Genomic DNA, 17,458 nt, shown 5'->3' on the forward strand with positions numbered 1-17,458 from the left:
GGAAACTGTATGTCAAAATTGCAGTGTAAACCATGACTTACACGACATAAATAAAAATTTAGATATAGCTTTGAGTTAACCATTTATGTGTCTTAATGGTAATTTGAATCGTTTGTACACGAGTATATGAGCGTCGTTGAAGATTAGATAAACTTACCCGACTATGTTATTATATATTTAGATCATGACTAAATCTGTTAATTTCATACATAAAACCTAAATCTGTACTATTATACTTTTGAATATATAATCTTAGATTACTCCAGACCATTGTGTATAGCAAATTGTTTTTGGTACATCAGCTGAAGGCCATGCGTTTGGCAGTGAAACGCCTGTTGAAAAATACACCCATTGCTGGTATTTAATGTAAAGGTTATTTGTGAACTATAACTAATCTTCACATGTGAGGATGGAATTTATAACAAAAAACACGAAGTTATAGAATATCTATTGTGAACTGCCCAGCAGACACCTGTGTCGTTCAAATCAGCCTTTTATCGGTGGTCAAGAAAGTAGTTTACAATTTATTCCAGCTGGACTGGTGTCTGTGTCGCTTGACATTTGTTGAAAAGGGAAAGGGGAAATGGCAAAGATAATGCACTATTGGGATAGTTTACAGTGTCAGTATCTGATACAAGGACAGTGCTTCGTTTGAGCGTATATGCATATCTTTGTTTACAATGAACATTTTCCGCTTTGACCAATCAGATTCTTCGTTACAAATACGAACGTCAAAATAATATATGTCGGAAATTGTCCCTCTCTTCCACTTGTATCAAACACGACGTTAACGGTTTTGACAATAATTCAGAATTCTATCATTTCGCATTACTTGATTTCGTTAACTACTGTTTCTATTTTAATAGTGGGCGGGCATAAGGGGAGTTTTCCAATCATGTGATTTCATTGACCAATCAACGCTTGGGATTCCCCTGTGTGATTCCCGCCAAGTCAAATGACAACAATCCTTACTTTGCCGGTCCTCTGCCACGAAAACAAAACAAAATCGGTCCCAGGAAAGCTGTTTACTGTGTAATATATGAGATATGTTGGAAAAACATTTCACAGAAACACTAGCTCTCTTGTCAACGTTGTATTATTCAGTAAACTGGGTTTTATCGCAATATTTAAACCTAAATACATGAACTGACATTGACATAGTGCATATACTCTATCTACAGGAGTAAATAGTAAGCACTTGAAATAGAATCGTCATAGTACCATATGTGTTTAGCCAATATATAATGAAGAAAGGTATATGAAAGAATAAGAGTTATCGATTTATATTAATCTGTGGGGGCGATTTCTGGTCAAACTGATCACCGCAATACATTTTCAACTATAATATTTTGAACGTTTTTTGCGTTTTCTACATCGAAAAGTAAAATAATTTGAACTGATAATTGTTATTTATAACCGGGGAAAATATTTATTTCGGTTTTTGTATATGCACCTAAAGATGAATTTTGTAATTTAAGTGAAGGCTTAATTAATTTGGTGTCTTCATCAATATCTTTCCCCTTGAACCCAAGCAATATCGTGTGATATAGTCAGAAGGCGAAAACCGAAATTTCATTGAAAACTTCCCATACAAAGATTTCTCTTATTTTTCTTTCCTCGCCTACTTTAAAACATCATTACGCAAGTGTAATAATGAATAGGTGTAATGACAAGTGTAATTGTTATATTTTTTATTTCAATATCCAAACCTGAGAAATCTGTCACATGACCTTGTACTTGGGCACTAGGACTTGTCATGTTCGAACACAACAAAAGAGGGATCTCAAACTATGTTTAGTTGATATCATATCGGCGAACTTAGCTTATTTTATACTGTCCTTAAATGGTTCATACTGTTCTGCAGTTAAACATAGTTTGGAAGATGTAGATTTATCTTTTCTTTTAAATATCATCACTGTGCATCGGAAGAAAGAAGCCAGTTAGCCGCCGCTGCCGAGTTGTTGACTGACGGGATTTAGTCACAGGCCATCTGAGGACACTTGTGAAATTATGTAGACAGAAACGTGTGCCAAGGTTGCGTACAATCAGTGTATATGCCACCGGGAAAACGAAGGAAAGTTTCTCAGGATGAAAACAGTGTTCGGGACGGTGTTGGAAGTCGGTAATGTTTCGTTTGTGAAATTGTCTAGCGCCATATTGCCATCTCAGAACACGACATGTTTTCTTTCAATTTCTGAAGCTACCAAACTGTCTGTTGTCATAATATTGCGTACGATTCGTCTAAGGGATGCTTGTACTTTAATGGCCATGTTAATGTGCATTATAACATCTAAGCAAAATTGTTTTCGGCTAAATTATTTTCAGTGTTGCTTGGTCGCAATTTTCGTTATGGCAGCCATGTTGAATTTTACTTTATCGGTAATGAGATCCTTGTTTTTGTTTTGACGCCTTCTTACTTCATCTACCCCCCATTCGACATAAATTGTGTATCGTAAGATTGTGCAATGTATTAATTCTTAATATTGACAACAAGTAACGCGGTAACTGCGAGGAGGGCGGGTCGATCGTAAACGCGGATCTTTTGAACAGCCCGGGCGCTGAATCGGATCTGTGAGGAGGTCAATCTGCATGAAGTAAACAAAACTAAATTAGCACTTTTACAGTGTCCTCGCTTTATTGTTCGTGAAATCTTATCGACAATTTTACCATACCATTTTGTAATAATTCACACAACTTGACAACTTTCTGCCAAGCATTTATTGTAATTTTGACACGTAGGGATATAACTATCACCGTCCACATTAATTTCGTCCCATTACACAGGAACATATGATCTACTACTTTACGGATACTGGCATAAATTTGTTCTAATTTTTCATTACCTTTTATATTTCAATCGTGTCATACTTATCCACTTATGTCATGTGTAAGAGGATATGAATTGTAATGAATAACAATGCGTAAATGGAATAATGTTTCACACGTTGATTCAGTAAGAATGTTTACTGACGGCACTATATATCATAACGGCACGAAATCAAAAGTCTCATTTATGTTCTCTATTACACATTTTGTGACAAAGTTATTATCAAAGTAATTATCGAATTATTGATATAAATATTAAATTTATAAATATGTTATAAAGTAGTTGGATGGCAGTTTGAGTGAATGTTATTTTGTGGCACAGTAAGTTTGTAGTTGGGTTAAAATGACAGTCGGGTTGGTCACACATAGTAACCCCTTGTCCATAATCATAGGTCTACATTTTACATATGCCCCTGATCAGTTGCATAATGTCAGTTAATAAGATGTGCAAAATATTATGTTTGAATGTGCTTTAACGGCATTGATAAAACACTTATCAAAAATCTAAGATCACTTTGTGCTAATAGTAATTAATCCTTTTTGTTTAACCCTTTCGGGGTGGTGGGGTAGCCTAGTGGTTAAAGCGTTGGCTCGTCACGCCGAAGACCCGGGTTCGAATCCCCACATGGGTACAATGTGTGAAGCCCATTTCTGGTGTTCCCCCCCGTGATATTGCTGGAATATTGCTAAAAGCGGCGTAAAACCAAACTCAGTCAGTCAGTCAGTCAGTTTAACCCTTTCAATCGAGAAATGGGAGGTGATGTAGCCAAATGGTTAAAGTGTTCGCTCTTCACGCTGAACGCCCCAGGTTCAATTCCCCACATGGATACAATATGTGAAGCCCATTTCTTGTGTCACCCGCTGTGATATTGCTGGAATATTGCTAACAGCAATGTAAAACTTACTACTGGATCATTTTAGTCAAGGCCTATTCAGTAAGATTAAGTTTTAGTGAGTGAGTTTAGTTTTATGCCGCATTCAGCAATATTCCAGCTATATTGCGGCAGTAAGATTAAGAAGGCTGAAACGGAAAGAAATGTCTATCACCATGTGATCCAGAAACCATATTTGTTTGCAGGGTAGCACCATCCACTGCTGAGGAAAAAGGTTGTCAAGAGGAGGAAAATGTCAGCCCAAATTCAACCAGTGCAGATAGGCGCATACGGCAATCGACTAAGGTCGATGTGCCTGAGGTTACAGGGGATGATGGGAAGGGGACCACCCTCAGGTGACCACTGCTAAACGGTCAAGTACACGGGTAGTGAAGAAGACAAGGCGAGATATTAGTCCACAGTGGTCACCTGTCAAGAAGACCTCCTCTGGTTTGTATATATATATATGTATTTTTGTGTGGACGATGTGATGATTGCATATGTTTATTCAGTATTTTGCTTATGAGTAGAAATTGGAGTTGAAGATTAGTCATCTTCCTAACTTTTGGTTTTACCTTTCAGAGAATTTACTCCTTGCCGTAAATTATGCAGTAATAATAGTTTTGGGATATTAACCTATCATTGCAAGCTTCAGCTCTACTTCACACCGTAGTAGAAAGAGTCCCTGAACCACATTATTTTCCCTTCTGGCTAGCCCTTTCTGCAATGCTTAAGCCCTAAATGAAGCAAGTCCAGACTTCCTCTGGTTCAGGTTCTTAATCTCTCATCTCTCCGCCGTGCTATTTCAATCTACATTTGAACCCTAACCAGCAGTAATTGTCTGATTGGTTAAATCTGTCCGTCTTGCTTTTGATTGGACAGTCATAGGTCGCTCAAAGGTTAGTTGACGCGACCTTCTACTAGGGTTTTTGTTAGACTGAGTATAGCAGTATAACGAATAATACTGATGCTAACTGTACTTAGACTGGTCATTTGCATTAAATGTGTGAAAAATATCAGAATTAGTTTTGAGTTGCTTGTGTGCAAATGTGCTTGCAATATTCAGTTTTTATTACTCAGATGTCTGTCACTGTTGTCAACGTTTGTGACATCTTGTGTCCTTCGGGCAGCACAGGAACATATGTGAATTTATTCAGGATTATATATTAAGACAAAGTAAGTTTCCTGGTGGGGCAGCCTAGTGGTTTAAGTGTTTGCCCATGACATCAAAGGCCTATGTTCAATTCCCCACATGGATACAATGTGTGAAGCCTATTTCTGGTGTCCCCTGTCGTGCTGTTGTTTGATTTTTAAAACTGTTGTTTGATTTTTAACCCTAATAGACTGGACAAATGACTATACTCACTCAAACCCCAGGTTTTATTGTAGACTGGTTTGATGAATAAATGATGTATGTTCAGTGTGTTTAGTTTATATGTATGAAAACATGTTTGATGAGTAAATGATGTATGTTCAGTGTGTTTTATGTTTATACAGTATGAAAGGATTAGCGCATTGTTGTGGCGGTAATGTTTGATGAATAAATGATGTATGTTCACTGTGTTTTATAGTTTATACAGTATGAAAGGATTAACGCATTAAGCATTTGAGAAAATGATTGGCGGTTATGTTTGATGAGTAAATGATGTATGTTCAGTGTGTTTTATAGTTTATACAGTATGAATGTATTAACGTATTATTGTGGCAGCAATGTTTGATGTTCTGGAGACGTATCAAGGAAATTGGTGAGTTAACGGGTAATGCACATAGGTATAAAAGTGTGCATAACGTCTGGAAATGACAGTCTCTTCATGAGTTCTAAAAGAATGCTGCGATGCTGCCTTCAAGCTGCGAGTTGTCGCTCTAGCCGAGACAACAAACAACAGTGCTGCTGCACGAGAATTTGACGTAAACGAGAAGCAAGTGAGAAACTGGAGAAAAGAAAAGGCATCCTTAAATCAGATGCCTAAGAACAAGAGATCAAGGAGATTTACTGTATCCCCCTTCGTTAAGCTTGAAGATATGGTGACTGAGTGGGTACTGGAGAAGCGACAACTTGGCTTAATCGTCACGAGAAATATGATTTGCCATCGAGCACTGACCCTGTACAAGGCCAAGAAAGAAGAATTCAGCTTGCCCTTGTCATTAAAAGCGTCTTCAACATGGTGCTTGCGTTTCATGAAAAGGAGAAATCTGTTCCTAAGGGAGAGAACACATATTGCCCAGAAACGTCTGGATCAGGTGAATACTAAGGTGGATTTATTCCACGCATTTGTGATTAAAGAACGGAAGGCAATCAACTATGATCTATCACAAATTGGAAACATGGACGTAACGCCTCTGAGCTTTGATATGCCTGGCTCAAAGACCATGGATGTGAAAGGCTCAAAGACAATTTCTGTGAAAACGACTGGAAATGAAAAGCAACATTTCACGGTAGTGCTGACATGTATGGTGGATGGTACAAAACTTAAGCCCATGATAGTATTCAAGAGGAAAACAATGCCGAAGGAAAAATTCCCGACCGGGGTTATTGTGGCGGTACATCCCAAGGGATGGATGGATGAGACTTTGGTGAACAGATGGATCGAGGATGTGTGGTGTGCGAGACCAGGTTGCATCTGAGGATGCAAGTCGCTTTTGGTATGGGACATGTTCTTGGCCCATTTGTGCGCGTCTGTGAAAAAGAACGTAGTGGAGAAGAAAACACACCAGGCTGTTATACCTGGCGACTGTACATCACTCCTGCAGCCACTAGACGTGTCCTTGAATAAACCTTTTAAGATGAACATTCGGAAAAAGTGGTCAGAATGGATGGTAGATGGAAAGCATACATTCACTAAATCCAACGCCATGAGGAGAGCGCCTCTACTTACGTTTTACATCCAACTGCCAGATGTATTGTGGTGTGGGGTCGGCTTGTGTACGTTTTACATCCAACTGCCAAATGTCTGGTGGTGTGAGCTGGCCATCGCTAAGTCTTGTGGGGTCAGCTTATCGCGTGCAAAACATACCATTTTGACACTGATTTCAAGGGTCAAGTTAGGAGGTCGGCTTATCTATGGGGTTGGCTTATCTACGGTAATATACGGTACATTGTAATTGTACTGTATATAACGTGTTATCAATGTGCATTGTCAATACGTTTTGCTTGTTTGATCACGTTAACCGGACGCTTCACTATCCGGACGTTTTCCGAGTGTAACCAAAATGTCCGGATAAATGGGGTTTGACTGTATATAACAAATAGAACATTAACTGATGGACAGAGGTACAGATAAACTGCGTATCTGCGTAAATTATGCAAATATTTATGGGAAGATTCAATTCCTATTAAGTCTATTGCGTACATGTACATTTGAATTTTTGTAAATGCTCAATAAATTTGAGCTTACATACATACACACAAAAATGTAAAATCTTAGCTTGCGTACCAGTGGAAAGATAAAATAAGAGGTTCTTTTTCAGCACATGAACTTGGCAACTTGCTCTCTTTTTGATCGTTTATCATATTACAGGCCAAATATAAATAACAAACACGTGAACCAATGTGTAAACTTTATTATATTTTTGCAATTAATGGAAAATGGCAAAATACACAATTGAGTGAGGTTGTTACAATTTATTTGGTTACTCAAAGGAAAATTAGGATGCCCAATTGAGATGAACACAAGCGAGTTCATAACTCTATAACCCAGAAAGTTATCCGTAGCTCTGGATGGAGTTACCGCCGATGGGAATTGTAGCAGAGTTTGTAAAGGATGAAAACATGAGTGGTCTTCCGATTATTTGAAATAATCATTTAATAATCGAAGATTGGTCGCAGTGACCAAGCAATCGATCACATTTTCTCATAATCGAACACATACGATTTTGGATCTACTATTTTAGTACTTGAAACACTTGAGGATGGTACATACCTTAGTAGTTGTCAGGGTCTGAAAACGTGTTTAATTCTTAGAAAACTCACTTCACTTACTGAAAAGTCACGACTGAATATTTCTTGAAGACTCCCGGGAGTTTATGTTCATGATATATTAGTCATCACTTTAAAGTACCAAGTTGCATCATTTTACATGATTTTGCAATTTTCAAATGCAACATAAAAAACAACCAGAGAACCACATTATACTTATCTACCTATAACCACCTGAATAAGAAAATCTGAAAAATGACACTAACCAAATTTTCTTGATGATTGTTCGTTCGTAATGAACCAATCATCATTGTGAGATTTCAACCAATTCCGTAAGCATAGCAGAACGCAAGGACATAGTGGAAATAGTGGACCCCCCACTGCATTTTAGCCTTCATTTCAGGTATGAAAGGTTCTCAAACAGAAAAAAAATAATACTTATAATGTTGAGCAGTTAAGACGCAGCAGGCATACAATAAAAAAGGAAGAGGGTTTAGAGAACTTTGTAATTCAGTGATTTCATTCATACGTTTCGTTGCATTGAATCATAATACCAGTTTGTTGTCAGTCTGTAACTTAATACTCAGCTTTAATCATTTCTCCATCCCAGGCATGACAGTGTGTGGTGTCATTTCACCACTTGCTTGCATTGTTATCAGACGGTGCATGTTTTAAATATAAGTGGATGTGTCTACAACTGTAGACTTGGGTCTGAAAATCGTTCTAGTCATATTTCTTTTCAGGCTTCTTAGCCAATCTCTGTGGACTCCATCTTTTGACTATAGGTGCATTGTTTTCCAGCTTAGGAAATACCAGTTTATTTTTATAAAGTTCAAATTCATGCATAGTTAGGATAAGTGACAAGTTAAAATGAAATTATGAAATGCAGAAATTAGCAAAACTATTCGCAGTCAGCTTCCTGTATTTAATGTGTAGATCCTATGTGCTGTGACTGTAGTAGCATCCAACAAAATGGCAGATGAGGTATAAAAAATGTCCCTCCTGAGTAGGGAGAATCATGTATGGCAGCTTTTTTATTCCATCTCATAACAAGTTACAGATGAAAGAATACATGCAGTTTATTGCGGAGGGTATATATAAAAATATATAAATCATTATTGCAGTAAATTGCAATGTGAATTTTAGGCCAATACCCATTACAGATTTTTCCAGTAATTCCTACTGTCACATGACCATCTCCTCCTACCTGGTACCCATTCACTGCTGGGTGAACAGAGCATATTTTTCAAATGGTTAAAGCATCCACTCGTCACGCTGAATACCTGGGTTCGATTACCCACATGGGTACAATGTGTGAAGCCCATTTCAGGTGTCTCCAGCAGTGATATTGCTGGAATATTGCTATAAGCGGCGTAAAACGGTCAACAATACTCACTCACTTGTTTCAAATACTGCTGGTGATACAACCATGCTGTCTGACATACACCGGTACTAGTCTAAAGGCCTTGTTAAAAAAAACCTGGTGCCAACAGAATCGGTAAATGTTTGCATAGCAACATCTTCTCAAGAGGTCTTATTCCAAGAAAAAATCCAATAGTATGGGCATTTTCTGTGACTGATAGTTCACTGAACAAAATGAGTTTTCCATACCAAATATCCCTGATTTAATATTTGCCTTGTGAAAACAAGGCTACTGCTACGATCTCAAGTAAGGATTTCTGTAGATTGAAAAAATCAATAGGTGTGCAATCATGGCAAGTGGAAGAATGGTTCCTAGCCACTTGCTGGGTCTTATACGTCAGCCAATCAGGTGTGGCTGCCAGGTTTGTATACACACAGGAATGACTTACATCAGGCAATTACCTTAATGGAAAGGAATGTCATTATAAAGATCATTAAGGTGATTAAGTATGCCTCTCATGCTTTAGGTTGCATGCTATTGATTTTACATGCACAGGGTGATACCAGTATTCTGTTTGAGCTGAGGGGGTTTGAATGTTTTGAGGTATTGATGATAATATGCTTGTGTTGAGTTTTATGTAAGCATTGTAAGGACTAACCAGTCTAAAATTACTGTGAAAGTCACAGGTCTTTGCAAGGGCCTTTTAGTTGAGGGTAGATTTATGCAATGTGCAAAGGTACAGATAAGCTGCGTATCTGCGTAAATTACACAAATATTTATTTTTAACTAATCCTGCACTACTTACTTCCTGCACTTATTGCTTACGATACGAAACGTTGCTGTGCCAGACGATTGATGTTGAAAGGGTAGACCACTTCCTGGTCTCTGGTAAACATCCGTCTGCGCACGCATCACTGGAAGGTGACATCAGCCACCTCAGATTATTGCTTTTCGCACTCCTCGCAAGACGTGTGGTTTGCCAGCTTGACTGATTTGTATCCTATGAATTGGGTGTCTTTTGGGTGTTTTCCTTTGTTTTTCAGCGCCTGTACGGCTACCAGCTGTATGGCGCCTCTACTAGATCTAGAGCCTGTATGGCGTTACCAGCTGTATGGCCTCTACTAGATCTAGCACCTATAAGCCCATACTCCCACAGCAGGCAGGCATACTGCGATGGAACAGTGTTGGACTCTGAATACTGTGTTCCAGCGGTGGTTTTGCCAGATTCAGCGCCTCTATGACGCCTCCATTATATCCCGTGCCTCTGGTGTTCAACATACCTGCGTCACCACCTCCAAAGCATCTTCAAAGGGTTCGGCAGCTGTTGGTTGCACCACTGTTTCCGATGGCCCCTCGATAGGAGGCGAAAACATATTGCCCTCGGAGACTTCCGTGACATTATGAAGCCCTGGGCCGGGCATGGCGTTACGCCAATCCCTTGTCAAGAAATTAAGTGCATGACAGTTTTCTTCCGTTACAGTCGTCTTACAAAGGCGTGAGTCTCACGGGATGACGGCCCTTGATTTGGAACTCACGCGGATGTTTCATCCTATCTCAAACTTAGCCGGCTATTAACACTGTCTCTCCAGACCTGACCTGAGATGAATCTGTACAGGATCGTCACCTCTCTTCTATGATGGCTTGGTAGTGGATGGTCCTCACTGTCGCCAGCAAACACTTACGGGCAGATCTAGCCAATGCATGTGTTATTTGAGGTCAAGGATTTCCTCTCCCCTTTTTCCAGTTGGGATTCAAAGTTTCAGTGGAATCTATCTGGCCAACCCTAGTCCTTGACTACCATATTTAATAACGAGTTGAAGGGCGTCTTTCCGAACAGTGTGTGACTTTCCTCAGAGGGAGATAGCGTTCCACGGCCTTACAGCAAGTCCAACATCCCTCATCACATGAATCCAGTACCTACTCTTGCCTTTCGGCCACACTGTTAGGCAGGCTTGGAATCAGGCTCGCTCCGTGGTTGGAACATGGTGACAAGTCTCATATCGACAAGGGAAAATATGAACGTAGCTGCTGCATCCCTTCAAAGGGTGGCGGAAGCAGGGGCAAATGAAGCTCAAGATCCACCACGACTGGACACTCCCTCTTCCAGAGGCCCTTGTATTATCAAACACCCATACATTGGCGGTGAGCTACTCGCGTTTCTGGCGTAATTGGATTTATTTCTTGGGGGTCCATACCTCACCACATCTGCGGAACATGTTTTCCGGCTCCTCGTAGCTCCTGCCTCAGGACGATGTGCCTGGTTCTCGGCGGTTTACTTTTCGACCCGGGAATTACCTAGGCTTTTAAGCCAAACTGCTCCATGGTTATTTAGTCATATCATAATGCAGCAACAGTGATAATTTTGGTGATTTCATGTGCTCTCCACCATATGGCGTAATTTGCATCACGGACAGCAGCGGTTTTCACCATAGGTCTTTATACTAGCTGGGCAAGAATTACACAAATATTTATTTTTAACTAATCCTGCACTACTTACTTCCTGCACTTATTGCTTACGATACGAAACGTTGCTGTGCCAGACGATTGATGTTGAAAGGGTAGACCACTTCCTGGTCTCTGGTAAACATCCGTCTGCGCACGCATCACTGGAAGGTGACATCAGCCACCTCAGATTATTGCTTTTCGCACTCCTCGCAAGACGTGTGGTTTGCCAGCTTGACTGATTTGTATCCTATGAATTGGGTGTCTTTTGGGTGTTTTCCTTTGTTTTTCAGCGCCTGTACGGCTACCAGCTGTATGGCGCCTCTACTAGATCTAGCGCCTGTATGGCGTTACCAGCTGTATGACGCCTCTGCTAGATCTAGCACCTATAAACCCATACTCACTGCAGCAGGCAGATACTGCGATGGAACAGTGTTGGACTCTGAATACTGTGTTCCAGCGGTGGTTTTGCCAGATTCAGCGCCTCTATGACGCCTCCATTATATCCCGTGCCTCTGGTGTTCAACATACTGCGTCACCACCTCCAACATCTTCAAGGGTTCGGCAGCTGTTGGTTGCACCACTGTTTCCGATGGCCCCTACGTCGGGAGACGAGAACATATTGCCCTCGGAGACTTCACGTATTATGGCGCCTAGACCGGGCGTGGCGTTTACGCAATCCCTTGTCAAGAAATTAAGTGCATGACAGTTTTCTTCGTACAGTGCGTCTTACAAGGCGTGAGTCTCACGGGATGATGGCCCTTGATTTGGAACTCACGCGGATGTTTCATCCTATCTCAAACTTAGCTCCGGCTATTAACACTGTCTCTCCAGACCTGACCTGAGATGAATCTGTACAGGATCGTCACCTCTCTTCTATGATGGCTTGGTAGTGGATGGTCCTCACTGTCCTTGGCAAACACTTACGGGCAGATTTCGCCACTGCATGTGTTATTTGAGGTCAAGGATTTCTCTCCCCTTTTTCCGGTTGGGATTCAAAGTTTCAGTGGAATCTATCTGGCCAACCCTAGTCCTTGACTACCATATTTAATAACGAGTTGAAGGACGTCTTTCGAACAGTGTGCGACTTTCCTCAGAGGGAGATAGTGTTCACGGCCTTACAGCAAGTCCAACATCCCTCATCACATGAATCCAGTACCTACTCTTGCCTCGGCGCCACACTGTTAGGCAGGCTTGGAATCAGGCTCCGCTCCGTGGTTGGAGACGTGGTCACAAGTCTCATATCGACAAGGGAGGATATGAACGTAGCTGCGTCTCCTTCAAGGGTGACGGAAGCAGGGGCAAATGAAGCTCAAGATCCACACGACTGGACACTCCCTCTTCCAGAGGCCCTTGTATTATCCAAACACCCGAAACAGGCGTTTCAGGAGGGACATGGCTGCCACTTCTGTTAGTGGCAATTCGTTTTAGCAGTCCTTATTGACAGGAGTTACCGTCCATGCGTACCCAAGCTGCAGTTTTGACCACCGGCCAGGACTCTCAACATGGTCCTGGACCGCCAACTCGTTGTGTCTTACAAGTCACTCACAAACACTTCTCTTGCAGACTTGCACAGCGATAGCGACAAGGGTCATGCGTTTGGTGTGCTTGGTGTTAATTGGATCCAGTTCGAACGACGCAGTCAGGTTCTGTACCTCTGGGTATTTTACGGGGATTTCATCACTACCCACCCGTTGCCAGCTAGGGCAAAATGATCGACGATTCTCGATTTCGCCCAGATCGTCTGTTGTCAGTGTGAAGACATTCCTGTGTTCCTCTTGTGTTCAGCTGGGGTACTCAATTTGTACATTAAGCGAACTTGAGCCGTCAGAGGCATGTAAGCAAAACCCCGAGTGTTTTGTGGATACGGACTTCCTTTATTCATGCGTATAATGTGGCTGGTCTGGTTTCCCTACATCTATGCTTCGTAACCTCCAGTACTTCCGCTTTTCGCCTCTCTACTATGGCTTCACTGTAACTGTACAGTGGCATTGATAATGCAAGAGTGTTTCTAGAAGTGGGACACAGTCTTCGCCAATCAGTATCCACACCATATGTGTCCAACGCTTCGGACCATTGGTGCCAGACCAGCACCTCAACAATGCCCGAAGGATATCACATCCTACATTGTTGTTCACAATGAAGCACGACGATGTCGTGTGGGGAATGAGTTGTTTTGAGCAAAACAACTGGGTATGTCAGTTAAGGAGTAAAACTTGGATAGACTCAGGTCCATGCTTCTTACTGCATTCCCTAAAGCTAATAACGCTTTAAAAATCGTGTGGCCTTTTCCATTTAAGCGTAAATGGCTTATATGCGAATTACCACTGAGATGTAATCCCTCTCTGTCGACCAGTCTTCCAGATTCCACGAAGGTGTCTTCATTCTTGATATTTCTTCCCACGAGGCATGATGTCGCCGTGTGGGAAAAGAGTTGTTCCGAGGGAAACAACTAGATGTGTCAGTTAAGGAGCAACACTTCGAAAAACTCAAGTCAATGCTCTTTACTGCATTTCCCTAGAGCTAATCTTGCTTTAAAAATCGCCTGATCTTTTCCATTTAAGCCTACATGTCTTATATGTGAATTACCACTGAGAGATAGTCACTGTCTGTTGACTCTTCTGCTAGGTGCAATGAGGATACCTTCCACTATGCTTTTTCTTCCCATGAAGCACGCCGACGACGTATGGGAAAAGAGGTGTGTCAGTTAAGGAGTAATGCTTGGGTTAACCCAAGTCACTGCTTTTTACTACATTTCCCTAAAGCGAATAACGCTTTAAAAATCGTCTGGTATTTTCCATGTAAGACTATGTGTCTTATATACGTATTACCACTGCCTGATCGTCACTCGCTGTCCGCTGTGATGCGTGCGCAGACGGATGTTTACCCGAGACCAGGAAGGGATCACGGTCCACGCTTTCAACATCAATCGTCTGGCACAGCTATGTTTCGAGTTGTAAGCAATAAGTGCAGGAAGTAAGTAGTGCAGGATAAGTATACAAATATAAAAAATATTTAGATTTTTCTAAATTTCTATTCAGTTTATTATGTACAAGTACACTTGAATTTTTGTAAATACTCAATAAATGTGATCTTACATGCGTACACACAAATATGTCAAATCTTAGCTTGCGTACTTGTGAATAGATTAAAAAACTGAAGTATACTGAGAGGTTCTATTTCAGGATATGAACTTGACAACTTGCAGTCTTTCTTATCGTTTCTCATATTGCAGATCAAATATAAATAACAAAAATTAACTTTTAAACTTCACTATATTTTCAAATTTAATGGAAAATGGCAAAATACCCAATTGAATTTGAGTGAGGTGAGTACAATTTATTTGGTTACTCAAAGAAAAATTAGGATACCCAATTGAGATGAACACAAGTGAGTACATAACTCAATGACCCAAAAAGTTATCTGTAGCTCTGGCAATGTGTCAGGACATCAGTCTCTTTCACTGCCAACTGTATTTTCTTCTTGTGTTGTGAAAATTTGAATTGTCAAGGGCTATTAGACTACTCCTGTAATGATTCATTCACATGTTATATTTGATGAATCGAACTATATCCCTTCATGAATTCAATTCATTATTATAATAAATATTATTTCAAGTTGGAAATTCCTTCACCTTATTGCAGTCTATATAAGGAAACTGATGTTGCTACTCAATTCTTCATGCATCAATATCCCAGGGTACAATAACGCTCCTCTGAACAGGTTGATGAGCCCTGCAACACCTGGGTTCGATTCCCCACATGGGTACAATGTGTGAAACCCATTGCTGGAATATTGCTAAAAGCGGCGTAAAACCATACTCGATATAATGTAGCATTAGATCCCTTGTGCAAGTGGACCCCAATGTCCCCAGTACTCCATTGCTTTTGTTGCAAGAGCTGATTGAAATGGGTGATTAGGCCAGGCTTGAAATATTCAGTGCCTCTGTGTCAGTGGTTGATCCCTGCTGGTTGGTTCAGACTCCCAATATTTATGGGCTGTATAAATCGACTGGAATGTCTACATTTGTGTTTCTGTCTTTCAGTTCAGTCCAAGTTGAGTACACCAGAGGCCAAGACAAAACGCCAGTGGGAACAATGGATGGAAGAAGACATCAAGACCTTCTTTGATGCCTTGTTTGAGGTAAGTAACTCAGGCCAGTTTACTCCATTGCTCCTAGTTCCCTAGGTATTAAATGTGAAACATAGACCACAAATCCAGGTGAAAAAACCCAAATACAGCACATGCCTGTGCACAAATATTTGCGCAACTTAATCTGTATAATTTTAGCTTCTTTTTGATAGTTGTCTCTCCAAATGCTCACAACAAATAATTGTGTTCAAAATCAGGGTTTCAATCTTTGAATACTCACTCACTTCAGTGCTTCAGTTCTTTTGTCCATCATGACCATGCTGGGACAATGATTTCTTAACAACAATGAAATAGATTTGTCATAGTCAACCTGTTTAAGTTTGTCATGGATTAGGTAGTCAGATACTTACACTGGTGTAGATGTTTTTGTTTGTAATGGATCAGGCAGTCAGATGCTTATACTGGAAAATGTGATAAATGTTTGCTCAACCAATCAGGTAGTCAGATGCTATACTGGTGTCATCGTGACCTGTTTGTAATGGATCGGGTAGTCAGATGCTTATACTGGTGTCATCGTAACCTGTTTGTAATGGATCGGGTAGTCAGATGCTTATACTGGTGTCATCGTGACCTGTTTGTCATGGATCGGGTAGTCAGATGCTTATACTGGGTGGCATCATAACCTGCTTGTCATGGATCAGGTAGTCATATGCTTATACTGGTGGCATTGTGACCTGTTTTTAATCAGATTGGGTAGTCAGATGCTTATACTGTTGTCATTGTCACCTGTTTGTAATGGTATCGGGCTTATAGTCAGATGCTTATATCTGGGTGTCATCCATTTATTGGGTGACTACCTGTTTGTAATGGATTGCATGGTCAGATGCATATACTGGGTGTCATCGTGACCTGTGTGTCATGGATCGGATTGTCAGATGCATATACTGGGTGTTATCGTAACCTGGGTGTCATGGATCGAATTGTCAGATGCTTATATTGGGTGTCATCATAACCTGTACGTCATGGATCGGATTGTCAGATGCATATATCTACTGGGTGTCATCATAACCTGTGTGTCTTGGATCGGATTGTCAGATGCATATATTGGGTGTCATCATAACCTGTGCATCATGGATCGGATTGTCATCATAAAGGCCTGGATCGGATTGTCAGATCATCTACTGCGTCATGGATGTGGATTGATCAGATGCAGATGCATATATTGGGTGTCATCATAACCTGTGCATCATGGATTGGATTGTCAGATGCATATATATACTGGGTGTCATCATAACCTGTCGTCATGGATGGGATTGTCAGATGCATATATATACTGGGTGTCATCATAACTGTGTCGCCATAACCTGTGTGTCATGGATCGGATTGTTAGATGCATATATTGGGTGTCATCATAACCTATGTGTCATGGATCGGATTGTCAGATGCATATATATATACTGGGTGTCGTCATATCCTGTGTGTCTTGGATCGGATTGTTAGATGCATATATCTACTGGCTGTCATCATAACCTGTGTGTCTTGGATCGGATTGTAAGATGCATATATTGGGTGTCATCATAACCTCTGCGTCATGTATCGGATTGCTAGATGCATATATTGGATGTCATCATAACCTGTGCATCATGGATCGGATTGTCAGATGCATATATATATTTACTGGGTGTCATAACCTGTGCATCATGGATCGGATTGTCAGATGCATATATATATACTGGGTGTCATTATAACCTGTGTGTCTTTGATCGGATTGTTAGATGCATATATCTACTGGCTGTCATCATAACCCGTGTGTCTTGGATCGGATTGTCAGATGCATATATTGGGTGTCATGTATCGGATTGCTAGATGCATATACTGGGTGGCATCATAACCTGTGCGTCATGGATTGGATTGTCAGATGCATATATCTACTGGGTGTCATCGTAA

The 17,458-nt window shown here is 40.7% G+C and overlaps 1 long non-coding RNA gene across 1 annotated transcript; it reads left to right on the plus strand.

The window, feature by feature from the left end:
- Positions 1–1,750: 1,750 nt before the first annotated feature.
- Positions 1,751–15,562, plus strand: LOC124270824. Its single transcript, XR_006896879.1, has 3 exons — positions 1,751–2,122; positions 3,905–4,148; positions 15,465–15,562. It is a non-coding gene; the product is annotated as an uncharacterized LOC124270824 (long non-coding RNA).
- The last annotated feature ends 1,896 nt before the right edge of the window (positions 15,563–17,458 follow it).

Source organism: Haliotis rubra, unplaced genomic scaffold (genome assembly GCF_003918875.1).
Source record: "Haliotis rubra isolate DU_JTF1 unplaced genomic scaffold, ASM391887v1 Scf155, whole genome shotgun sequence".
Lineage (NCBI taxonomy): Eukaryota > Metazoa > Mollusca > Gastropoda > Lepetellida > Haliotidae > Haliotis > Haliotis rubra.